General features: G+C 54.8%; 1 long non-coding RNA gene across 3 annotated transcripts; it reads left to right on the top strand.

Annotated features, from left to right (window-relative positions):
• Positions 1-217: 217 nt before the first annotated feature.
• On the top strand, positions 218-25,476 carry LOC147362426 (uncharacterized). Of its 3 annotated transcripts, XR_015136201.1 has the most exons (3): positions 218-711; positions 15,594-15,818; positions 24,856-25,476. It is a non-coding gene; the product is annotated as an uncharacterized LOC147362426 (long non-coding RNA). The 3 variants fall into 3 exon arrangements; XR_015136202.1 differs by lacking the exon at positions 15,594-15,818 and having other exon boundaries at positions 266-711; positions 24,859-25,476; XR_015136200.1 differs by lacking the exon at positions 15,594-15,818 and having other exon boundaries at positions 379-711.

Raw genomic sequence — 25,476 nt, 5'->3', positions numbered from 1 at the left:
GAGTCAGGGCCAGGGCTTTCTCTTTCCTGTGAATGTGAAGACAGGAAGGAAATTTTCTGTAGCCACAAAATCAGTTTTTAAAAAAGTGTTTTGTAGGCACAGAAGAGGCCAAGCAGTTGGCTTTGATTTAAGGCACAAACAACAAATGGAAATGGTCAGTCGTGGGGAAGGAGGGTCTGGGAGTATTCTTGCAGCTTTTAGCAATATTTTCTTTTACCTGAGGGCCAACCAGGTGTTGGTGGTGGGATGGAGGACATGGGATGGCTTGCTGGCTCTATGAGACAGAATGAGGGGTCTAAGTGGAGACAAGAGTGGGGATGAGCAGGGAGCTGACGACTCAGGATGTTTCTAGGCTTTGGGCCAAGACGTCCAGGGGCTGGAGCCAGGATCATAGTTATGGAGACCCAAGATGAATAGCAATGAACTTGACGGATTTCATATCTTAGAGGGATGAACCTGGAGCCCAGAGAAGGCAGCTCTGGCCAGCTAGGGAAGGGTCTTCTTGGCAGTGGCAGTGACTTAAGACTTTATCTAGTGGACAAGGTTATCCATGAAAGGTTTAAGTGGGAGAATCGAACAGTCACATTTCTAATGTAGAAAGAGCTCTCTTATGGCACCCAGCATGTGGCCTGATGGACAGCAAGCCTGAAGGCGAGGAGACTGCAGCTCTGATCCAAGTTGGTGGCTGAGCAGGTGGAGAGAAGATTCAAGGTATGTCAGAGGTGAAATGACAGGTCTGGGGGATCAACTCTCAAGGGGGTGGCACTGGAGAGAGAGGAAGGGAATGAGGGTGGAGCCCAGGTTCCGGGCAAGAGTGACTGGGTGTATGGAAGGGGTGCCCTCAAGGAAGAAGGGGAAGATTGGGGGGCAGGATATATATTGTTTGGCGAAGTACCGTGGGACAGGACACCAAGATGGATAAGGCATGGCTCTGACCCTGAGAAGCCAGAATTCACAGATATTAAAAAGAAAAAAAAACGCCTGTAAGTGTGGGGCTGTTGCGATCTAACCATGAGATGTTGGGATTTGGGAGGATGGAGAGGTGGGGGAAGGGCTGCAGGAACTGATGGGCCTGTTTGAAGGGGTCGGTGGTAAACAGCTGCAGAACCATAACCTGGCCTTCCGGGTCTTTCACATCCCCTCCTCAGAGCCGGTGTGCCCAGCTTCCCTGCCCACTCCAGCCTCAGAGCTCGCCTCTCCGGGGCTCACTGATAAACTATTCTCTCTTAAGCAGAGGCCAGAACACAACCTGATGTTCCCCTGAGAGACCCCTGTCTCTCGCCTCCCATCTCTCTGGGAAACACGGGCCCCTCCTCCATTTTGCCTGGATCGCATCTACCCATTCTTTGTGTCTCAGCTTAGGAAGTCTTTCCCGAACCCCCTAAGGTGGGGCTGGCTGTGCCTCTCCTGTGCTGAAGAAGTGGTCTCTGGGTAGATGCATAGGGAACGAATGGACATTTGGGTGGAGCGGATGAATGAATGAGTGAAGATGGATGAATGGCTGGAGATGGGTGAACGCGTGGAGGATGGCTGGCTGAGGAGATGAACTAATGGATGGATGAATGAAGGAGGTTATTGGCAACCTAGGTAGAGGCATGGCTGGGTAGATGAACAGAGGTGAACTGGTGAGGCAGGGGTAGAGTAGGTGGGATGGGTGAGTAGGTAGGTGGGTGAGAGGGTAGAGGTGGGTGGACAGTGGTGGGTGGCGGGAAAGGAGACTGCATACAAAGAAAGGGAAAGGAGACAAGGCGGGCTCAGGCATCTGGAAGTTTCCGGAAGGCCCAGCGTGTCCAAGGCAGCTGTGGAGTGGGAATTCTGCTCTCTGACCTCCGCCCTCTGACCTCTCAGCTCCCCAGAGTGCTCTGCTCCCCACGTCTGCTGCTGCTAAGTCGTTTCAGTCATGTCTGACTCTGTGCAACCCCATAGATGGCAGCCCACCAGGCTCCCCCGTCCCTGGGATTCTCCAGGCAAGAACACTGGAGTGGGTTGCCATTTCCTTCTCCAATGCATGAAAGTGAAAAGTGAAAGTGAAGTCCCTCAGTCATGTCTGACTCTTAGCGACCCCATGGACTGCAGCCCACCAGGCTCCTCTGTCCATGGGATTTTCCAGGCAAGAGTACTGGAGCAGGGTACCATTACCCATTTCTGAGAGCTGCAGTCAGAGGTATAACTGGCACCCGGAATCTTTCTCCACCTTATCTCTCTCTCTCTTTTTTTAGAACTCTTCATCCTGTGGATTTTCTTACCCCAGCTGGTCTGATTATTGACAGATGATGCCCTGAGTTGGGGGACGAACTAAGAGATTTCAGTCTCTCCATAGCCATTCTCCTCTCACTTCTTTCCCTGCCTTCTGCATTCCCCCTCCTTCTCTGCTGGGTCTTTCCAGCAGACAGCCCAGTCCCCACCCGCACTGGGCCAGTCGGAAAGCACAGCCTTAGCCAGCAGTGGCCGCCTGAGCCCTGTTGCCCTCGGCCCCAACCAGCCCCGGTCCCCGCTGCCTGGTGCCCGCCCCCGCCCGGCAGCTCCGATTTTTCAGCTTGGGTTTGATCGCCTGCCAGGATCTCCCAAATGTCAGCTGCGACGTTAGCATCTTTAAGAGAGCGCCCGAGGCGATCTTTAAGCAGGGAGGCTGGGGCCCCATGCTGATGAGAGGAGCCTGCTCCGAGCTGACAGCTTTGTCTGCTGCCTTCCAGAGCCGTGGCTCTGGGGGCTTGTGGCCCCCCACTCTTTGGGCCTGGGCAGAACCTGGGTTTATTTTTAAGTCTGGATGAAGCAGGGCTTTGCCTGGAGTTGAGCTCTATCCCCATCGCCTCCCCCTACCAGGGAGCCCCAGGAAGGCAGAGAGGGGCCGCAGTGTCGTCACAGCCCTACCCCCAAGGCCAGTGTGGGGCCTGACCTCGAGGAGAAGGGGATAAATATTTGTTAATCTAAATATTTGCTAATCTGAATGAGTGCGCGAGCATCCTAGCTGCCCCAGAGAGCCAGTGCTGACGGGGCGCTTTCTCCCACACCTCCACCTTGAGGGCGAGATGTTCAAGGGAAGGGGCGATGCGCAGAGGCTCCAGACTTTGAGGTCAGACTGACAGATCCAGTGTGCAGAAGCTGTGTGACTTTGGGAAGGTTGTTGGCCCTCTCTGAGCCTGGCTTTATCATCGATGAAATGTGCAAGAGGATGGAATGACGGCCACAGAATTGTTGGGAGGATCCATGAGATAATGAGAGGGGGATGCTGGGTACAGTGTCCCCTCCCCCCACTATCGCACAGAGTAGGGATTCATTTGTCCTCTCTTCCCCCTTTCTGCCCCTCCCCTGCCCCTGTGGCTCTGCAGGGGCTATCCTTCCGTTCCTTCTGTCCCGAACGCCCTTTTCCAATCAGACTTGTCCTTCCAGATCCTGAGTGTGCCCCTGCTCTGGGACCCCCTCCTAGCCAGCCCAGTCCAGGCCCAGTTGACACCCCTCCTCAGAGCCCCCAGGACTGAGTTGGCTCCTGAACCACCACACATGCAATATGACTGTGGTTTCTGTCCCAAGACGAGGGTCAGCACATTTCTGAGGGGCAGAAAATATTTGTTATTGATTTCTAGAGTCTTAAACAAGTCCTGTGCTGTGCTTAGTCACTCAGTCATGTCCGACTCATTGCGACCCCATAGACTGTAGCCCACCAGGCTCCTCTGTCCATGGGGATTCTCCAGGCAAGAATACTGGAGTGGGTTGCCATGCCTTCCTGCAGGGGATCTTCCCAACCCAGGAATCAAAGTAGAGTCTCCTGCACTGCAGGCAGATTCTTACCAGCTGAGCAACTAGGGAAGCCCCCGCCCTAGTACCAGTCCTGGTATACAGCTAACGCAGGATGAATGAATGAATTACGCTCATACCTAGTTGGCTGGCCTGAGCAGAATCAAGGGACCTTTCTGGAAGATTTTAGTAACAAGAGAATGTACACCTCAAAGGCTGAGCCCTGCTAAACCCTTCAAAAACCTCCCCATCGAGTTGCTGAAAGGCTGTTGCCTTTTCCTGAAATGCCACGTCTCACTCCGGTCCTCAGAACGGGGATAACTGTTGTGTTTTCAGTTGCCATTTGTCACACAGCAGGTTGGAGGCAGGTGCAGAAGTGGCCTGGTCCCGATCATCCTTCTGATCCTTGGTCCCGGGACTGGTGGGTCTTGGCCCATCCCCTGGCCAACACTGATGCTCATGGCACAGTCCCCAGTGCCCTGATGATCCATGTGCTTTGCATAGTGGCAAGGCTCGGCAGTAAAGAATCTGCCTAGCAATGCAGAAGACTCGACTTTGATCCCTAGGTCGGGCAGATCCCCTGGAGAAGAAAATGGCAACCTGCTCCAGTATTCTTGCCTGGGAAATCCCATGGACAGAGGAGCCTGGTGGGCTGCAGTCCATAGGATCACAAAAGAGTCAGACACAACTCAGCGACTCAACAACAACAACAAAGGCTATGGAAGTGACCTCCATGTTGGTGGCTCAATCATCTTCCACATTTTTGAGGTCTCTCACTTGGGACTGAAATACCCAGATGGGGAGGTGAAGTGACTCAGAAGAGAAAAGGAGAAGAAGCACCTCCAGGCCAGATCCCACCCAAGTGGAGGCAAGGAGGGAAGAAGCGCAGCTTGAACCTCTTGCACAGGAGCTGCGGTCTTGATGGGGACCAGTTGCAACTGTTATGCTGAACTGGGAGATGGGGAGTTGGTATACTTCCACAGAGAAGACAGCATCGGCACCCAGCTCACAGAGCGTTAGTCACTCAGTTGAGTCCGACTCTTTGTGACCCCATGGACCGTAGCCCACCAGGCTCCTCGTCCATGGAATTCTCCAGGCAAGAATACTGGAATGGGTTGCCATTTCCTTGTCCAGGTCACATAAGAATATGTTTAAGAACTGAAAGGTGAAGGAACCGGACTCAGAATAGCTATAGAATAAAGTGACTGAACAACAGCAAAGTACAATGAATAGATGAATGAAAGGGGAGTGAGTGGTAGACGGATAGATGGCTACATGGGGCGTGGTGGTTGGATAGGTGAGAGCTAGATGACCGGATGAGCTGATAAATGAAGAGATGGGTAGATGAATGGATGGATGGATGGATGGGTGAATGTGTGGGTGGATGGACAGATGATGGATAGATGAGTGGGTGGGTGGGTGGGCAAAGCGCTGGATGCATAGATGGGAAGACGGATGGGTGAATGGGTTTATGCAGGAGTGGGTAGGTGAGCGGACAGGATGGATAGATGTAAGATGGGTGGATGGATGAGTGGTGGATGGAGGTGTAGTTGGGAAGATGGACAAGTGAATGGGTTCATGGATGGATGGGTGGGTGGATGGATGGGCAGATGGATGAATGAGTGGGTAGGTGGGTGAGTGGATGGATGGTAGCTGGGTGGAGAGATCCACAGATGAGGGCATGGATGGGAAGATGGAGAGAGGAGGACGGAGGATGGGTGAGGGGGTGGACAGAGGCAGCAGTGGTAACTGGTTGGGGGTTGGGAATCTTGCCTTTGCCCTGATTCTCACCCTAATGGGAATCACTGGGGCTTGTAGTAATCATCTGACCTTTTTGGACTTCAGCTTCCTTATCTGCCTGAAGGGGCAATGGTCCCTGCTCCCCACTCCCTGCCCCACCACCACTACCCAGGGATGAGAAAAGATCCCTGGGCTGTGAGTACCCCATGGCACCATGGCCTCTCCAGCCCTACTGACCAGTCTCACCCTGTTCTGTGCCTGTCCTGTGATGAGCTTCCTCTTTCCTGTGCCCACAGGGGAACTTCTGTGCAGTTTCCATCGACATTTCCTAATGAGCTCAAGGGAATTCTGGTTTACAGGCAAGTCCATCATGGGCAGCACCCACACCCCTGAGTCTGGCTGAGCCTGGCTGATTCGGGCGGGGGTTATGAGGTCATCTCTGAGATCAAGAAGTGGATTCCAATTCCAGCTCTGGCACTCAGTGTGGTGGGGACCTGAGGCAAGTCAACACACTTCTCTGAGCCTCACTTTCCTCACCTGAAAACAGGGAGAGCAGCAGCCACCAGGGAAGGTGCCTCGGAGCTTCCTATGACAAAACACGTGTGGCTGCTCTGCCCAGCGAGGGGCCGGGGACTGGGCTCAGAGTGGCACAGCCGCCCTTGCTATTATCTCCACGGGAACCAAATGATGGCCCACAGGCTTGCTGTAGAATGAGCATCCCGCGTGCGAAGGACTGGCTGCACACATGGGTGTTCCAGGGAGTCGAGAGCCCCAGGTACAGGCAGGCTCGTGGCCACAGCAGCTAGCCTGAACGCCCACTCTGCGCGGCCACGTTGTGGCTTCATACGTACCTCCTTCTGGACGGCCCAGAGTGTGGCGCTTCCTGTTACCAGCTGGGTCACCCTGGGCAAGTGACCTCACCTCTCTGAGTCTTGCTTTCCTCACCTAGGAAAGGCGGGCCTCGGAGGTACCAGTGTGCTTTGCCATCTGCTTCCCCATCACAGGGCTTCCCTGGTGGCTCAGATGGTAAAGCATCTGCCTGCAATGTGGGAGACCCGGGTTCAATCCCTGGGTCGGGAAGATCCCCTGGAGAAGGGAATGGCAACCCAGTCCAGTACTCTTGCCTGGAAAATCCCATGGACAGAGGAGCCTGGTGGGCTACAGTCCATGGGGTCGCAAAGAGTCAGATGCGACTGATCGACTTCACTTCACTTCCCCATCACTGGCTGGTTCACCTCCAGCGAGGTGGGTGGGGTGGGACCAGGACCCTTCACCACTAGAGATGAAATGCTGGGGTCCAAAGAAGTTCTGAACAGGCCTCAGTGAAGAGCTAAGAATGCAGCCCCCTTCCAAGATCTGTGCCTTAAGGCTTTCAGCTGAAGCCTGGAGCTAAATAAAGGTTGGGCTCTGGGGCCATGATTCCTCCCGCTACTGCTACTCCGGCCAACGCCTGGCATTTCCTGGCCAGTGGTGGAGTCCTTGCTGTGAGCTGGGGGCTCATGGGACTCTCCTTGCCATGGAGCCTTGAGAGACTGCCTCCCAGGGGCCCCTCCCAACCCAGCCTACCCAAGGGGCACCTGCCGAGTCCATGGGAGTCTGGGTGGCCCAAGTGACATGGTTGTTGGGTCAGTGCCCCCTCAGGCCTGGGTGCCTCGGGCTAGGGAGAGGTGCTGCCGTGAGAGGAATGGAGACCCAAGGCCCCAGGAGGTGGCAGCAACGCAAGGTCCCAGCCCCCACCAGCCCGAGGGTCCCTCCTCCCCTTCCCCCACTGCTGCAGACTCTGGTTAAAATGGCACCTCCGCCATCTGTCATCCCTCCCCCACTCCACGGGCGGCTGTGACTCTGACTGGGGCGGGGGCGGGGGGGGGGGGGTTGTTGCCTGTAAACAGGAGGCAGGCGGGTCCCCAGGGCCAGGCGAGCAGGCGAGTGATGGGCCTGATGCTGGCCCAGGGCTGCTGAGCTGGGGAGGAGCCCCTGGTGGGCGGGCAGGATACCTGATACTAAGAGGTCCCCAAGCCCTTCCCAGGTTGGGGGCCCCGACTCCCCAGGGGTCCCTGGGTGGCCGACACCTGTCTGCACCATGCCCTTCCTTGAGCTCCTCCAGCTCCCTGGGTCTCTCACATCCTCCCCGCCTTGCTTCTGCTGTGTTTAGAGAATTTCAGATCAATACCTGGGTCTGAGAGGGTCGATGGACCCTCCCTAACAAGGGCTGCCTCCCTGGACAGCATGCACCTCCTCGGGCATCTCTGCTTTACAACCAGGAAGACAGAGGCCAGAGAGCAGAGCAGTGGGGGAGCCGGGGGTGGGGGTGGACCCCGGACTCATCCCGGACCTGGCCCTGGCTTGGCTTTGCCTCACAGTCCTAGGCAGATGAGAGGAGGTGGGGAGGGGTGTCACAGAGGGTGAAAGGCTCTGAAACTGTCAAGCCTCGGAGCCTCACTTTTCCCATCTGGGGAATGGGGGAGTCGAGGCCGCTCCAAAAGGGTATCTTTGGAGCCAGAGTGCACACAGGGACTTGTCCACCTCTCCTAATGCCCCGCGACTGGAAAGGGGCAGCCTGAGGGTAAAGGAGGGCGTGAGATGGGGGTCGGGTGAAGGCGGTGCCGGGTAGGAATCAGTGGGGGTCAGACCCCTCCACGGGCCTCCCCCACGCCAGCTCTGCAGCGTCTCCCTGCCCCCACCGCAGGGCTGCCAGCTACCCCCTTCTCGCTCTGCCTTCTGACTGCCAGCTCCTCCCCGCAAAGCCCCAGACCCCAGCTGCAGTGTTTCTACAGCTCTGACCGGCCGCTCAGCCTGCCTCCTCTCTCTCCCCCTGCTCCTCCCCCCTCCGCCTCCGTCTTCCCCCCCCCCCACCGCTCCTCCATCCTCCCCCTCCCTCCTCCTCTTCATCTTTCTCCCTCTGTTCTCCCCTCACCATCCTCTCCCCCTCCTCCCTTCCGCCTCCCCCCTTCCTCCAAGCCTCCTCCCCCTCTCTCCCCCCCGGCCCCCCTCCCTCCCTCCCTCCCTCTCTCCGGGGGAAGAAAGGTCACCGTGCTGCTGATTACTCAGAGCTCAGTTGCTGTAGCAACCGGCGGGGGAAGTGGGACAGGCTGGCTTTGAGGACGCGTGAGGTCGGCCGCGGGCGGCTGGAGCCGGCGCGGGCCTCGCTGCTCCCGCGAGCTGGAAGCTGCCGGCAGCCTGGCTCCTCGGCCGCCGCGGGCCCGGCTGCGGGCTTTCATTTTTAATGAAGAATTCCTGCTCCCCTCTGGCACCCCACCCCGCCTTCTTCGCACCTCCCTGGGGTCTGGCAGGGGAGGTTTGCCCCTCCTCGGTTCGGCGGCTTCTTTCTGGTCCTCGTCTCTGTCTCCCCCCCGACCCCCCCCCCCTCCGTTAGGTTCTGATGGTTCTTTCTTTCTCCTGTCCCAGTGCTCAAAGGCACAAGGCCCCTTCCCCGCGCACACGCGCACACACACTCACCTCTCACCAGCTTGGTAAGGAGCCCAGTGAAACCCTCAGCGTTCCCCCCACCACCCAGGAGCCTTTGTCAGGGGCCTGGGAGGCCCCAGGCCCCCTCACACAGCCAGAGACAAGAACCCAGGGAGGTCCAGCCCATTGCTTCCTGGGCCCAGCGACATCTGCCTGGCACCCGCTGTGTGCCCAGCTCTGTCGTCCAGGGGGGCCAGGGAAGGCAGAGTATGGGGGGGCTGGGGAAGGCAGCTCTCTGCTGGAAAGGGAAGCCAGACCCCTGGAGGGGAGGGCGAGATGGCAGCCCAGCCCCCTGCTGGGAGTTGGTCCCTCTCCTGCAGCCCAGAGGCGCTGGGGGCGCAAGGCCAGCTGAGACAGACGGTCCTGGAGGTCTGGGGCCTGGAAGTGAGGGACACAAGCTCTAGTGGGCTGAGCCGGGGTTCCAGTCCCCCCCTCCTCTGGGACCCTCCTCCTCTGCTGATGGGAGTGTAAAATGGTTCAAGCACTCTGGAAAACATTTGGTAGCTTTTTCAAAAGTGGAGCATACACCTTCCATATGGTCAGGCCATTCCCCTCCTAGGCATTTATCCCAGAGAAAGGAAAACTTAGGTCCACGCGGACTTGGACACGAATGTTCACCGCAGCTGCATTTGTAACAGGCAAAACTGGAACCAACCCAAATATGCATTGGCTAGAGAGTGGCTCCACAGGTCCTGGGCATCCCTACCAGGGAACAGGACTCGGTAACAGTAAGAAGAAATGAACTGCCGATGCTGCAGCAACGGGCAGGAATCTCAAGGTCGTGATGCTGAGTGAAAGGAGCCAGGAGACACAGAGCGCATCCTGTGTGGCTCCATTTCTAGAACATTCTAGAAAGTGCCAACTGACCTATAGTGACAAAGCAGCTCTGTGTTTGCCTGGGGACTGTGGGTGCTGGGAGGTCCCACAGGGGCACAGGAAAAGTTTTGAAGGGTGGTGGATGTGTTCACTGTCTTGACAGTAGTGATGGTTTTATGGGTGCATGCATGCATGTATGCTCAATCTCTTCAGTCATGTCCAACTCTTTGCAACCCCATGGACTGTAGCCTGCCAGGATCCTCTGTCTATGGAATTTTCCAGGCAAGAATACTGGAGTGGATTTCCATTAAACATGGGAGAAACTGGCCCTAACCCCATCCTCGTGGGTACATGGTCTAGGGCTGTTAGAGCACGAGGGAGAGAAGTCCAGGCATGTGCAAAGGCCCTGTGGCTAACGGCAGCCCTGTACCTCCCAGAAGCTGAAATGGAGGCAGCAAGAGGCGCACAGACAGGCACCACTGTGTGACCTCTTGTGGGCCCTGCCAAGGGGTCCACAAGCCTCCTGAGGGTTGCCAAGCTCCTGTGTGGTTTGTAGGAGACTGTGGAGGCATTGAATTCCAGCTCCCAGCTCAGCGCCCCTTTCTCTAAGCCTCAGATTCCCCATCTGGCAAATGGGGATGGTGATCCCTCGTGCCACACTGTGTTCTAATTCTCAGGCTCTGGATAACTTCCCTGGCCCGACTGTGGGCTCCCCTCTGAGCCTCTGTGCCTGGCACAGAGCAGGCACCCAACAATATCTCAGGATGTGAATAATCATGGCACTGAGGCAGTAAGGATAGGGAGTCGACACTCAGGCCAAAAGACAGACTACTACTGTGGGTGGGCAAGTGTGGCTCACCTCCCGTAAATTCTCAAAAGGTATTAACTTGACACCGCCTTACCCGCCACCCTCAACTTCAGTCTGAAGCCTTCTCTTGCACTGAGAGCAAGCGTGAGCATGTGCTAAGTCACTTGAGTCCTGTCTGACTCTGTGACCTCATGGACTATAGCCCACCAGGCTTCTCTATCCATGGGATTCTCCAGGCAAGAATACTGGAGTGGATTGCCATACCCTCCTCCAGGGATCTTCCTGACTCAGGGATTAAACCCGCATGTTTTACGTCTCCTGAGAGCAAGCGTGGGGACGGTTTTCTTGGTGTTCTGAGCCGCAGTTGGTTTTGGCCCTTTGTGAGTGATTTTGACCAACCAGGTCATCACCTTTACTCACTTGAGGAGGCCCTGGAGAGAACGAGGTTCTGAACTCCCATCCCTACCCTGGATGAGCTATCCAGAGCATCAAGGGGAATTAGGTTGACGTGAGAGATTTTCACCAGGAATCCCATGCCCAGAGAGGGAGCAGGCCTGGGCCAGGTACGCAGGGAGGCCATGCCAGAGCCTAGCTTGGACTCCTCATCCAGTGCTCTTCCCACGGGGCTGCGCCAAGCTGCAGACGAGCTGGCTGATTCCTTTTTTTTTTTTTGCCACTGAGGCTCACCCCCAAAGTTTCCAAGTTGCGCCAGGAACAGGGGAGTGAAGCGTTATGTTGAGACCCCACAGAGTTGGCCAGGAAGGTGGGCTCCAGCCTCTGAGTGGCTCACGTGTCCACCACTCCTTTCATGCTCCCCATCCCCACTCCTGCCCTGGGAGCAGAGGGAGAGCCAGGGCCAGAGCGGGCCTGAAGCCACAGCCCTGACACCTTGGAGCCTCCCCAGCTCTCCCTTGACCCGGCCGAGCAGCGCACCCACCCGCCAGCCCTGATCGCTGCCGTTTCAGAGAGAAGCTGAATGAAAAAAATCTCACCAGATACCACAGCCTCTGAAGCTGGCCCCCACCACCCCTCCACGCTCTGTGACCCCGACCACGTCACCGCCCTTCTCTGACCCACCTCTTCCAAAAGCTGTGTCTGCATCATGCTCACCTTCAGGGCGCTGACTGCACAAGCCCCCTGAAAAGCGGTCATTGCAGTTAAGAAACCCATTATTCTGGAGGCCTGCAGAGTCTAGGTGAAGTGCCCCAAACCAGCCAGGTGGTGGCTGATGACAAATGCAGCCATAATCCGGGGTTCCTACCCCCGCCACTGGCAGGACTATGTGACCTTGAGCAAGTCCCTGCACCGCTCAGAGCCTCAGTTTCCTCCTCTGTGACCTGGGGATGAGAAAGGGACAGAGTGACCTCCAGCAAGGATGGCTCTTGTCACAGAGCAGGACGCAGTGACCAGTATGTTGTCCTTGGCAGTGCCCTCCAGCTGCTCCTAAATTTGTGGCTGTAGCCCAAGGCCTTCCATGGGACTCTGTTGGTGCCCAAGAGACAGGGGGTTACATTGGCTACAACAATGGCACTGAGGCTGCCTCCTTCTCTCCCCTGCCCACATGCCCCAGAGGCCTGAGCCTGACCCTCCCACTTGCCCTTGAACCGTCTCCCAGACACCTCCTGTGTGTGGGCATGATGAGGACCTGAAGAGGAGGATCTGTCCAGGGTGGTCAGGGGTGTGATGGGCAGGGCAGGGTCTGGGGAGAGGGCAGCAAAAGAGGGTCTAATCTGAAACCCAAAGCTTGAGTCAGAGTCAGCCAGGCAGAGGCCGTGGGGAGGCTCCTGGCAAAGAACACATAACACGTGCAAAGGCCCAGGGGTGAGGAGAAAACAGGGCTAATTCAAACAATTGCAGTATGTTCCGTTTCAGAAGCAGAGAGCTACAAGCTGTGGAAAGTACCACCAAGGAGGGAGGTGGAGAAGTCAGTTTGGGTTGGGCCTTTCCTGGGGCTTATGTTAGTTTCCATGTTATGCTGAGGGTCATGGGGAGCCATGGAAGGTTTTAGCAGAGGAGCGATGCATTCAGAGACCTTCCAGAAAGATTGCTCTGGCTTCTCCGAGCAGAAGGGACTGCAGGGACAAAGGGAGAAGTGGGGGAGGGGGGCCCAGTGGGGTGGCTGCTGCAGATATCAGGCGAGAAATAATGGGGGCCTGGACTGGGGTAGCAGAAGGCAGGCAGAGGGACTGCTGGGAAGGACTTAAAGGGTAATTTTGCTGGGACTTCCTGGGTGGTCCAGTGGCTAAGACTCAGCTCTCAACACAGGGGGCCTGGGTTCGATCCCTGGTCAGGGAACTAGATCCCACATGCCCCAACTAAGACCCAGTGCAGCCAAATAAATTAATGAAAAATAATTTTTTTAAAAAAAGGGTAGCTTTGCTGGACAAGGGGATGAGGAAGGAGGGAGGAAGTGGCTGGACAGCGGGGTGGGTGCTGGGGCATCCCTGAGTCAGGCCACGAGGGAGGAAGGAGCCGGGCAGTGTCTTCACAAGCCTCAAAGAAAGAAAGAAGGAAAATGAAGTCGCTCAGTCATGTCGGACTGTTTGCGACCCCAGGGACTGTGCCTACCAGGCTCCTCTGTCCATGGGATTTTCCAGGCCACAGCTTTCTGGGTGCCTGATGGTATAGTCCTGACCCTAAAACAGCCCTCCCCAGCCATCAGGGAGCTGGAGCTCCTTGTGGAAAGCAGGGATCTCTGGCAGGTAGAAGCCCTTGTGGGTAAACAGCCGGCAGTTGTGGGGGCCAGGTCCTGGGATCCAGGGAGTGCCACCCGCAGCTGGCAGAGCATCCAACCCCCAGCCTGGAGGGCCGGCTTCCTGGGAGGAGGCATTGGAGCAAAGCAGAGCGAGGAGGGTCTGGCTCCAACTCGGGTGGACGTTCCCTCTGCCTGGGGGTCCCTCCTCTCTGAGACGGACTGATGCAGAGGGACAGACTGACTGCCAGCCCCTGAGGGGCCCAGACAGCTGATCAAACACAGTGTGGGGCCCCCATCAACTACAGAAAACGAGGATGTGGGGTGGGGCTGTGGGTCCAGGGAGTCTGTAGTCTGGGGGTTGCCCCACTCATCAGAAAGGACCCTGATGCCGGGAAAGATTGAGGGCAGGAGGAGAAGGGGGCGACAGAGGAGATGGTTGGATGGCATCACCGACTCAATGGACATGAGTTTGAGCAAACTCTGGGAGATTGGGAAGGACAGGGAAGCCTGGCGTGCTACGGTCCACAGGGTCGCAAAGAGTCGGACATGACTGAGCAACTGAACAGCCACTCATAGAGGGGTCAGTTCTTACCCCAACCTCAGGCTCCGCTCTGTCCCAAGGGATGAAAAGTGAATGTCCCCAAACTCAGGCCCCCCGACCCCCATACCCAATCATAAGCTCGTCCTGTTGGCTCTGCTGTCCGACCTGTGCCCCGTTTCTCCCCACAGCCACCCCAGGTCCAGCCCCTCCATCTCTCCCTGCACAGCAGCCTCCCCAGGGCCTCCCCGCCTCCACCACACTCTTCCCGGCCTCCTGCGCACTGCAGCCCAGCGAGACCCACAGCGCCTTTGAAGACAAGACTGGGTTCATGTCCAGTGCCCGGTGGCTTCGCGTTGTACCCAGAAGGACATGGGACTCTGTGCCCGTGGTACCAGCCCATGTGGGACTCTGCCTTGGTCCCCATCTTACATCCTTCCCTCCATCTCTCACACAGGCTCCCCTCCACTCTTCACTCCAGGCTTTTGCACTTGCCATTCCTGACACTTGGAGACCCTCTCCCCAGGGCTGCTGGGGCTCCTTAAGAAAAAAAAAAAGACTTTAAATTTGTATTGGGGTGTAGCTGATTAACAAATAATATTGTGATAGTTTCGAGTGAACAGCAAAGGGACTCAGCCTACAGATAACATGTATCCATTCTCCCCCAAACTCCCCTCCCATCCAGGCTGCCTGATGACATTGAGCAGAGTCCCCTGAGCTATACAGCAGGTCCTTGTTGGTTATCCACGTGTACATGTCCGTCCCAAACTCCCTAACTATCCCTTCCCCCCATCCTTCCCCCTGACAACCGTAAGTTCATTCTGGAAGTCTGTGAGTATGTTTCTGTTTTGTAGGTGTGTTCATTTGTATCACTTATTTTTAGATTCCACGTATAAGGGAGGCCATATAATATTTCTCCTCCTCTGACTTACTTCACTCAGTATGACACTCTCTAGGTCCATGCGTGTGGCTTCAAATGGCATTAGCTCATTCTTTTTAATGGCTGAGTAATATTCCGTTGTATATATGTACCACATCTTCTTTATCCAGTCCTCTGTCCATGGACATTTAGCTGGCTTCCGTGTCTTGGCTATTGTAAACGGTGCTGCAGGGCTCTTGTTACTGATCCTTCCAATCTTAGCCCAAACGTCAGCTCCTGCAGGAGGCCGCAGCCCAACGACATTCACTCCACAGCTTCCCAGCGCTGAACACACCCGAACGTCCTCGTGCTGAGCTCTCCACGTGTCGTCAGCTGCCCCGCAGGAAGCTCACTGTGGACAGACACTGGGCTACCTGTGTACCCTATTGCCCACACAGTATCTGAGTGTGTGAACGAATGAATGCGTGAATGAGTAAATGGATGGATGGGTGAGTGGGTGGAGGGATGGATGGATTGGCCGCCTCTGCGTTGGGGGAGGAAAAGGTGTGGGACCCAGGGTGTGAAGAAACTGCCCTGCCCACTTCTCCCCCGAGTCCTGACTCGGAGATGACCCCACCATCCTCCCCGCCAACCAGCTACCCTCTTCCTCCTCCTCCCTCTTACTGGAGGCCCCAGGGGGGGTGGAGCAGAAAGGAGGCCTCCCTTCAAGTCCACACAGCTGCCTCCGAAGGGCCTCCCCTGGAGGTGGGCCTCCACCCTCTTTCCTGACTCTTTCCCACCCTCCCTCCCACCCACCCAACCACCCGCTGGAACTACTGAGGCCAGAATGTGGAAAGGGTGGGTCCCCCAGCTTGTGTAGCAGAGGTGAGTCCAGGGTCCTCATGCCGGGATCACCCTACCCTTCTTCTTTCACCAGGGGACAGAACAGCATGTGTGCTGAACTCTGTCAAACAAGGTTCAAAACCCAGCTCTGCCATCTACAAGCCACAGGGCCCCAGGCAGACTTCTTCATCTCTCTGTGCCTCGATCTTCTCATCTATAAAATGGGGAGAATAACCGTCCCTCCCTCACAGGGCTAGAGGGATGAGTCAGCAGGTTCCTGCAGGGCCACAAACCGCTGAGCCACTGCACCCAGCACGCGGTAAGTCCTCAATAAATGGCAGCCCCTCAAAAGCATCAGTGGAGGGACTCCCCTGGTGGAAAGTGTTAGCTGGTCAGTCGTGGCCAACTCTTTGTGACCCCATGGACTGTAGCACACCAGGCTTCTCTGTCCATGGGATTCTCCAGGCAAGAATACTGGAGTGGGTTGCCATTTCCTTCTCCAGGGGATCTTTCCAACCCAGAGATTGAACCTGGGTCTCCTGCATTCGCATGCAGATTCTCTACCGTCTGAGCCACCAGGGAAGCCCTGTCTGTGGTGGTCCAGTGGTTAAGAATCTGCTTTCCAATGCAGGGAACATAGGTTTGATCCCTGGTCAGGGAACTGCAATCACACTTGCCTAGGAGCAACTAAGTCCTCACGCAGCAACTACTGAGCCCAGGCTCCGCAACCAGGAGCCAGCGCAGTCAAAAGAAAAGAGCATCAGCTGAGCTTCTGAGCTGGGCAAGGGCGCTCGTGCCAGGTGAAGACCCTAGGCCCATGTTTGGAGGCCTGTTTCCTTATCAGCAATGCACATCCATCACCCTTCAGAATGGTCTGGGAGCTCCATGAGGGCAGGGACCGGGGCTGTCTTTTACTCTGTGTGGGCCCCTCACAGGCTGGAGCCTGTGAATGAGTGATGAATGCTGAATGAGTGAATGAATGAATGAGGCCAGAAACCATCTGCCTCCCAGGGCAGCATCCCAAGAGAAACCCACGTGGCTCCAACCTCTGCGGGGGTCACCAGCCCAGGAGAAGAGGTTGCCAGGGTTGCCAACGGCTCAGAGGCTTCTAAGAGTCTCTTGACAAAAGGATCAAAGGAGGCAGATGACAGAAGGGCAGGAAATGGCTGCTGGTGGGTGGGGGTGCAGAGCCCCCTCCCCAGGCCAGGATGAAAGAGGCACAGGAAAAGGACACAGATGGACGGGCCATGGGCAGGGTGGGGGGTGACAGGATGTGGACAGAGGGTCTCCGCCACTTCCTTTTGCCCAGAGGATGAACTTGATGGTTTTCTTCTCCTGCACTACCCTCCTTTCTACTCCCCACACCAGCAACCAGCTCTGAACCCAGCACTTGGAGAACACCCAGAAAGTGTTTGCCAAATCACTGTGTGCATGAATGAATGAATGAATGAATGAAAGCTTTTGTCAACTATTCCTGAGCTTTCCAGTAGTGAAGGAGAGTGGGTCAGTCCAGGGAACTTTGACATAAAAATGCAGAGTAAACGCCACTGGTTGTTTCAAGGAGAATATTAATAATAATTAGGACTAGCTGATATTTTATAATAACTATAAATGGAGCATCAGTTCAGTTCAGTAGCTCAGTCGTGTCCGACTCTTTGTGACCCCATGAATCACAGCACGCCAGGCCTCCCTGTCCGTCACCAACTCCCGGAGTTCACTCAGACTCATCTCATCCTCTGTCGTCCCCGGAGCATACATACCCTTTAAAAATTGTGAATCACTACGTTGGACACCTGTAACTTATATAATATTGTACATCATCTACAGCTCAGTTGGTAAAGAATCCGCCTGCAATGCAGGAGGCCCCGGTTCAATTCCTGGGTCGGGAAAATCCACTGGAGAAGGGATAAGCTACTCACTCCAGTATTCTGGCCTAGAGAATTCCATGGACTGTATAGTCCATGGGGTCGCAAAGAGTCAGACACGACCAAACGACTTTCACTTTCACACTTCGATAAAAAAAAACAAAGAAAAAAGAATAATTGTTACAACCAGTGCTTAATAAGCAGTTATTATGCACTGGGAGCTCAATATCTCTGCAGTATTTCCCCATGATCTCCAGTGACTCCTCGCCAACTCTATGATGCGTTGTTAGTTTCTAGAGGAGGAAACTAAAACTCAAGAAGAAGTAGGGGCAAGTGGTTAAGAATCTGCCTGCCAATGTAGGGGACATGAGTTCGATCCCTGGTCCAGGAAGATTCCACATGCAGAACAACTAAGCCCCTTGAGCCACGATTACTCAGCCCGTGCTCTAGGGCCTGCACTCCAAAACGAGGGAAGCCAAAGCAATGAGAAGCCTGCACGCCACAAAGATGAGTAGCTTGCTGCAACTAGAGAAAGCCCGCACAAAGCAACAAAGAACCAGTGCAGCCAAAAATAAAATATATAAATACATTTAAAAAAAAGAAGCAGGGAGGAGGTGGGCATGGAAAAAATAAAAAATAAGCAGGATCTTGTTCCAAGTCACCAGCAAGTCAATGACTGAGCTGACATTAAAATTAGTCTTTCTGAGTCCCTGAACTCTGCTCTTAAATACACATTCTCAGGCAGATGGCAAAATGCCCTCATCACTCATGTAACCATTGATTCACTTCCTCATTCATTCATTCGGAGGGCTTTCACTGGGCTCCTCACCATGCCACCACACCCTGTGTCAGGCACCAGGGCTATGCCAATGAATGAAATAGGCACAGTCTCTGCTGGCTCAGGACTCCAGGTCAGGAGGGCAGTGCTCCACCCAGAATGAATTCATCACATTCTGGAAAGTACTGGGAAGGAGAAAGCTGCAATGCAAAGCTAGCGGATGCAGGGGACCTGCCCAGTCTGGGGGCCTCAAAGAAGCCTTAGCGTGCAGACAGTGGGATAGGAGGGCGTCGACGGCAGGGAAGTGTGGACAGGTAGCGGGTGGGCAAAGGGGGAGGAATGGATGGAAGAAAATAACAGTCATCACCCTGGTCTGAACAGACACTCTTCATTGAGCTCTTCCTCTCCACAAGCACCTTGCATGGATTATTTTACAAACCTTTACAATAACATGGAGCAACCGGTGCCTTTATCATCATCATTGTAATTGGAAAGATCAGCTCATGCTGCTGCTAAGAGGCAGAACCAGTGTATGTCTGATGGGGGGTGGGTTGGGGGGGTGTCTCAGCTCCTGAGCCTAAACCCAGCCTCTGAAGGAGAGCCTCCTGCAACGTGGCTAGGGGTGCGCTGGACCCATGGGGACACAGTGCCGTGGGAGGTGATATTCCTCCTTCCTGTGTCACCCACCAGTCCTCCTTAGGCTGAGAAGGGCTTCGTGTCCGGAGGGGAATATTCAGGGAGGGAACGTCTCTCTGAGCTCAAACCAGCTGGTGCTGCATTCAGAAGGTGTGGAACAAAGATGCCTGCCAGGGCTTCTGCCCAGGGTTTGAGAGCCTGAGCACGGCAAACGTGGACCCCAGCCTCGAGCTCTGGGTTGGCAGAGGCTGCCATGCTCCGTGGAGGCAGAGCTGCAAGGGCCCCTATGTCACCCATCTCTCCATGTCCCCAAGCCCTGAATACAAGGCTGCTTTCCTGTTTTTCCTTTGAAGGGAGAAAGGAGACCTGAGATCCTCCCCAGGCTGGGCTGGGAGTCCTGAGGGGTTGGGTGGAGGACTGCTGTCTCTCAGTGCTCCTCCCCATCATCTAGAGGATGCAGGGCATGGGGTGGAGGCCCCCACTTAACAGCCAGAGCAGTTCCCAGGGCTTTGGTCTAAGCAGGTCCCTGTATTCCTGAGTGCACAGTTCCCGAGCACCAGCCACATACCTGGGCCTGTGTTGAGTGCTTCCCCAAAGTACCTCCCTGAATCCTACGTGGCAGAGGCTGCTGGCTGCTGCCCAGTACCCATTCTGCTATCACACCTTTAGTAATAGAAACCCCCTCTCCAGGGTTTTAATGAGGCACACGGCTGCCAGGCTAAACACTACATTTCCCAGTATCCCTTGCAACTAAGGCAGGTCATGTGGTCAGTTCTGGCCAATGGGATGTGAGAGAGATGATCCAAGTGCTGTCCAGCTCTCCCTGAAAGAGGAGGAGCAGTCTCCACTTCCTGGGTCCTCCCAACACACAGGAAAGAATTGGGAGGGGAAGGTGGTGGCCATCTTCCACCTTTTGGGTGGAGGCTATTCCCTATGGGGGACTTCCCTGGTGGTGCAGAGGGTAAAGCGTCTGCCTACAGTATGGGAGACCTGGGTTCGATCCCTGGGTCAGGAAGATCCTCTGGAGAAGGAAATGGCAACCCACTCCAGTACTCTTGCCTGGAAAATCCCACGGATGGAGGAGCGTATGGGGTCCTCCATGGGGTTGCAAAGAGTCAGACCCGACTGAGCGACTTCACTTCACTTCAATTCCCTATGGAATGAGAGAGACAAAAAGTGCCTAGGCCCTGGGCCAGCTCCCAGCACAGAGCCCCCTAGACTAACCCGAGAAGGGAGTCAGCCCTTCTCTCCGTGAGCTGCTGTCCCCTGGGTTCTGCTAGAGCAGCCGGACGACATCCTACCAGGAGACACAGAGGCTCCCAGAGGGAGTTCCATGTCTGCTGGAGAGTGATGAAGCTGAGATCCGAACCCAGGACGGGGAAGAGTTGACCTGGAGCCTGGGCTCAAAGCTGCTGAGCTGGACATACTGCTGCACACAGCAGGTGCTCAATACATGATTTCCAGGCAGAAGGATGAATAAATGAATGGGATGCTTTCCAGGGAGGATCTAACACTAGGAGACCTGATGGCGCTGGGCCCTAAATGCTGGTCAGTTTTCCTGATAGGGGCTGCAGCATTTACTTCTAATCTCTATGCCCAGCATCCAAAGATGATCACCCTGGCGGTGGCCTCCAGTTTATAAAACAGCTGCTTTACATTCCCTGTCACCTTTAACTGTGACCCCCTCCTGCGAGGTCAGTGGGGAAGCATTGTTATTGTCCCCATTACAGGCAAGCAAACAGTCTCTGCACACAGTTTAACTGCTTCACACGTGGCAGGTCTTCTCATTTCTTTAACAATGTGTTCTTACAAATATGCGAACATTAACAACTTTTAAAATATCATTGTGAAAGAGGAGTGGGATGTAGGAGTGCACAGGAGAAGCCCACCCAGGAAACCAGCAGCCTTTGGTCTTGATGCTGACACTGAGACGTCTCTTCCCCTCACTGGCACCTGTTTCCCTTGGTGTAAAATGAGGGAGTTAGAGAAGATGGTTCCCCTCTCCCTGTTCCCATGCCAGTTTCTGCTGCTCTGTAACCCTGGGGTGGGAAGTGGCCAGGGTCCCTGCCACTGAGGGTAGAAGTAGCCCCACAGATGGATGGCAGCACGGCTCTGAGTCTGGGTCACATGTCAGTTCTCTGAGACTCAGTGTCCTCATCTGTTAAATAGGAATGATAGTAAAAGTAAGGACATTGTTCATAGGATTGTCATGTCAGTTACATGGGTTTAAACATACAGCGCCTGCTTGAGTAAGTACTCAGTTCATGCTATGGATATTACGATTATTGATTGTTGGTTATCACTAATAGTATTATTAATCATTATCATGAAGGGCTAATGAGCATTTACAGGTGACTGCAAGAGAAAGGAGCATGTCCAAGTGTTAAGCAATGGCAGTTTTGTTGGAAGGCCAAGGGCTGTGGGCTTGGTTCCATGTCCCTTGGGTGCCTCTTCAGGGCCTGTGGGTTCCCAGTCTGAGCACTGTAACCTTGGTCACCTTCTCTCTGTGTTAATTTTTCCCATCAGCTTCACTTGGGCTGGTCAACTACATTAAGAATGGAAATTCCCAGTCTCGGTACGGAAAAAGCTCTCAAAGTTGCCTCAGCCGATCCTTTTCCTGAGTCATGGCTCTGTACACACACAGACACACCCTATCTGTCCTTGAATACCTCCCCAGGTAGGATGCTCACTACCTACATGGCTACCCTGACAATTAGATGGTTTACCTTGTGAGGCTGAACACCTCTCTGGGCGACCTCCCCTAGTTCTGCCTTCTGGGTCTTCTCAGAGCAAGTCCACACCCTCCGCCCCAACTAGCCCCTTGGGCACCAGGAACAGAGGCCACTAAATCATCTCCGCCCCAGCGGACGCCTCCCCAGTGCCTTGATCACACTAGTGGAGCAGAAAAGAGGCTGTGTTTGCGCACAGCACGGGCTCAGGGGTCAGATGACAGAGTCCTGCAGATAGCCCAGAGAGCCACGCCGGCCTGCAGTGCCAGCCTGCCTGCTCACCACCAGCCCAGGTTCTCTCCTCCTGTTGGCCTGGCCATTTCCCTTTGTACCAGAACAGCAGGCAGAGAAAAGGCAAAGATTTGCCTGAAGCAAACACATCAAATCCTTCTGCAAACACGCATTCCCCAGAACACTGACTCCAAAGATAACCAGGAAGAAGAGGCTTACTTGATTAGATTTCTTTGGGGTCTGTCACCTAATTTTTTGCACATCTTAGCCTGAGGTCCTTGTAGTGACTGTACATTTTTCCAAGCTATTCACAGGCAGTGAATATATACTCTTATCTATGGAGACCCTTGTAAGTTACACTGCTGAGACCAGTGGTCCTGCAGACAGCTCTCCTGTTTCAACCTCCTTGTTCCCCAGTGCCTTGAAATGGCAACCCACTCCAGTATTCTTGCCTGGAAAATCCCATGGATGGAGAAGCCAGGCAGGCTACCATCCATGGGGTTGCAAAGAGTCAGACACGACTGAACAACTTTACTTTTTTTCTTTCTTTGTCTGTCTACAAGTTGCTTTGCCTCACCTGGCCTCAGTTTCTCTATCTATAAAATAGGAACAATAATTGTCTCTACTTCTTAAAGAGTTTTTGTGAGTGTCCAGTCAGGTCAGCTATCTGAAACCTCAGATCCAGTCCCAGGGACACCACTGATCTTTAATAAGTATTAGAAACAATTAGCTCTCAGCTTGAAGGTGACCTTGGTACACTGGTAAAATTGGCCAGAATTAGGTGTGATGAGGGGCTTCTCTGGTAGCTCAATAAGTAAATAATCTGCATGCAATGCAGGAGACCTGGGTTTGATCCCAGGGTCAGGAAGATTCCCTGGAGGAGGAAATGGCAATCCACTCAAGTACTCTTGCCTGGAAGATCCCATGGACAGAGGAGCCTGGCAGGTTACAGTCCATGGGGTAGCATGAGTAAGACATCAGATCAGATCAGATCAGATCAGTCGCTCAGTTGTGTCCGACTCTTTGCGACCCCATGAATCGCAGCACGCCAGGCCTCCCTGTCCATCACCAACTCTGAGTAAGACATACTTGCTGACTAAACCACCACCAGGTGTGATGAGTCCCCTTTGTGAGAGGGACTTGGTCAACACATAATGTTTTGGGTGTCTCAAACTTTGCTGAGCTTGGGATGTACCTGAGGGAGTTCTAAAATGCAGAGTCCCAGGCCCTACGTTCAGAGAGCCTGATTCAATAGGTCTGGAGGGACCCGGGTGTCTGCAGTTTAACAGTGTCTCCACTGTCCCTAACATCCCACCCCCTCCTGAAACTGGGAATAGGTGTTACTTCTAAATGTATTTTAATGGTTTGCTCCATACCTGCCCTGCGCTGAAAGCTGAAAATGCTTTGCCAAACAAGACAGAGGCAGCCCCTGCGCCTGGGAGCTCACCACCTAACAGGGGGCATTCCCTTGGGGTCATTTGAGGAGTCTGGGTTCTGGAATGAGCAGGAACAGCTGTGGGAACTGAAAGGTCAGAAGAGATCTACCTCCTGGTACTGTGTGGTTGTTGTCACAAGACAGAAAGTCTCCTAGGCTGGAGTGCTGGGGCATGAGGGCCTTGGGAAGGAGGGCACAGGCTGGCTTGGAGGAAAGGGCTGCTATCCCTGACCTTGCCTGGGCTGGAGCCATGGTGGGCAGAGGTGAGAAGGTGAGGTGGTGGGTGGTATATGCACTGAGGCAGCTCAGGGTGTTGCCTGTAGAGTAAGACCTGGGCTGGAACCCCAGCTGCATTCTGTCCAGCTCTGTGACCTTGGGCCAGCGACTTCCCTCTCTAAAGCTTTCTTTCCACCTCTACAAAGGAATAATTATGTCCCCTACCTCCAGTGGCGATTTACCAGAAGATAATGAAGCTTCAGGTTCAGGTACTCCTGTCAAGGCTCTGGGCTTAACAGTGTATTCATAACTTCACATTATTTTTCTTAAAGAGGGTCCCCAAGATGGTAAAAGCTTCAGGCCTCAGGAAACCTAGATCTGCCCAGGTTCACCTCACACAGCTGTTGTAAGATTTGTAGAAGAGGGTGGGAGAGGATGAGATGGTTAGATAGCATCACCGACTCAACGGACATGAATGTGAGCAAACTCCGGGAGATACTGAAGGACAGAGAAGCCTGGTGTGCTGCAGTCCATGGGGTTGCAGAGTCGGACAGGACTGAGCGACTGAAAAACAATAGTAAGATTTGGTGAGAAGACAGTAAACCCTTTGGCAAGCCTGAGTCTGGAAACAGAAGCCTGCTTAGTTCCTGAGCTCTGGAAAATATATTGGTGCCCTGAACAGTGTGTCCTGGGAGGCCAGGACCTTCTCGAGAGCTGCACCCACTTCTATTCTGACAAGCCCTGGCTCCCAGGGCCTCAGAGCTCCAAACCTCTTCAGCAGATGGGAAGCAGGGAGGAGAAGGCTGGAAGGAGGATGAAGGACGTGGGGAGAGGAGGAGGCTGCAGAGGAGGGAAGGATGTAGGGTGCAAGAAGATCCAACTGAGGCTCACGTCGACCCCTCTGGCTGCCTTAGGCATTAGCCTTTGAAGGGCCAGGCAGTGAGAAGCCTGCCAGAGGTGAGAGCCCTGGACAGAGACCTTGGGGTTGACTTGGTTTTGATAATGACCTTCAAATGTCTGAAGCCAAGGGAAGATGCAGGTTATCCAGCACCCAGAGTTGGGGTAGGGGGGGCATGGGCTTCCCTGGTGGCTCAGTCGGTAAAGAATCTGCCTCCGATGCTGAAGACCTGAGTTCAATCCCTGGATTGGGAAGATTCCCTGGAGGAGGGCATGGCAACCCACTCCAGTATTCTTGCCTGGAGAATCTCCATGGACAGAGGAGCCTAGAGAGCTGCAGTTCATGAGGTCACAAAGAGTCAGACACAACTGAGAGACCGACACACAGCCCAGATTTGGGGGGCAGGGGAGAGGGAAGGATATTGGGGGCCTTGGCATGTTCCCCTTAAAGTGAAGAAAGAATCTCCCCTCCTACACCCCACTAGGTGCCAGGCCTTGCCCAAGTGCCCATTTTACTGAATCCTCACACCCACGTCTTTCACGTTATCTTTCTGCTCTTCTCCACCCAGCAGATGACGGAGTGGAGGCTCAGACAGGGCAAGTCCCTTGCCTAAGGGCACAGAGCCGGGGAGAACACAGTACAGACCCAGAACCGGACCCAGCTCTACGTCCAGGGGAGCCTGGCCGCGCCGCAGTCCACGGGGTCGCAGAGAGCCACGAAAAAGACGCGACTGAGCAACGGAACGGAGCTAACTCCGAATTCCTGCTCTTAACCCTCTTCTGCCACCGGCCATCGTCGGCTCTGGGCACAGTGGACCCTAGTGGGCTCGCAAAAGAGAAGGGAACGAATGAAGTCAGAAAGGAAAGAATTCGCAGCCAGGCTCTTCCCACGCCACCCCCCAGCCCCAGTCAGCTCTTTTCAACCCCCGGCCTCCCGGTCTAATTGGGATGTTTCTGAGTTGTCTCTGTTGTTTCCGCGGATTCCCCCGCGCTCCTCCTGGAGCCCACCCCGAGGCAGTTTTCTCACAACAGGACCCCCGGCGTGGGGACGCCTCCCAACCCCCCGAGGCCCAGCGGGAGAGCCGCGACCCCAGTCAGGCGGGGTGGTCTCTGCAGCCGCCCTCCAGCTCCTCGGCCTTACCCCGCCCCTCCCCTTCCCGGGGCAGCTGAATAATTGATTCGCCCATAAA

Source organism: Bos grunniens, chromosome 11 (assembly GCF_055505025.1).
Source record: "Bos grunniens cultivar Pamir isolate PY7600 chromosome 11, Bosgru_T2T1.0, whole genome shotgun sequence".
NCBI lineage: Eukaryota > Metazoa > Chordata > Mammalia > Artiodactyla > Bovidae > Bos > Bos grunniens.
The sequence above is the reverse complement of the archived record's forward strand: the minus strand, read 5'-3'. Positions and strand labels throughout refer to the sequence as shown.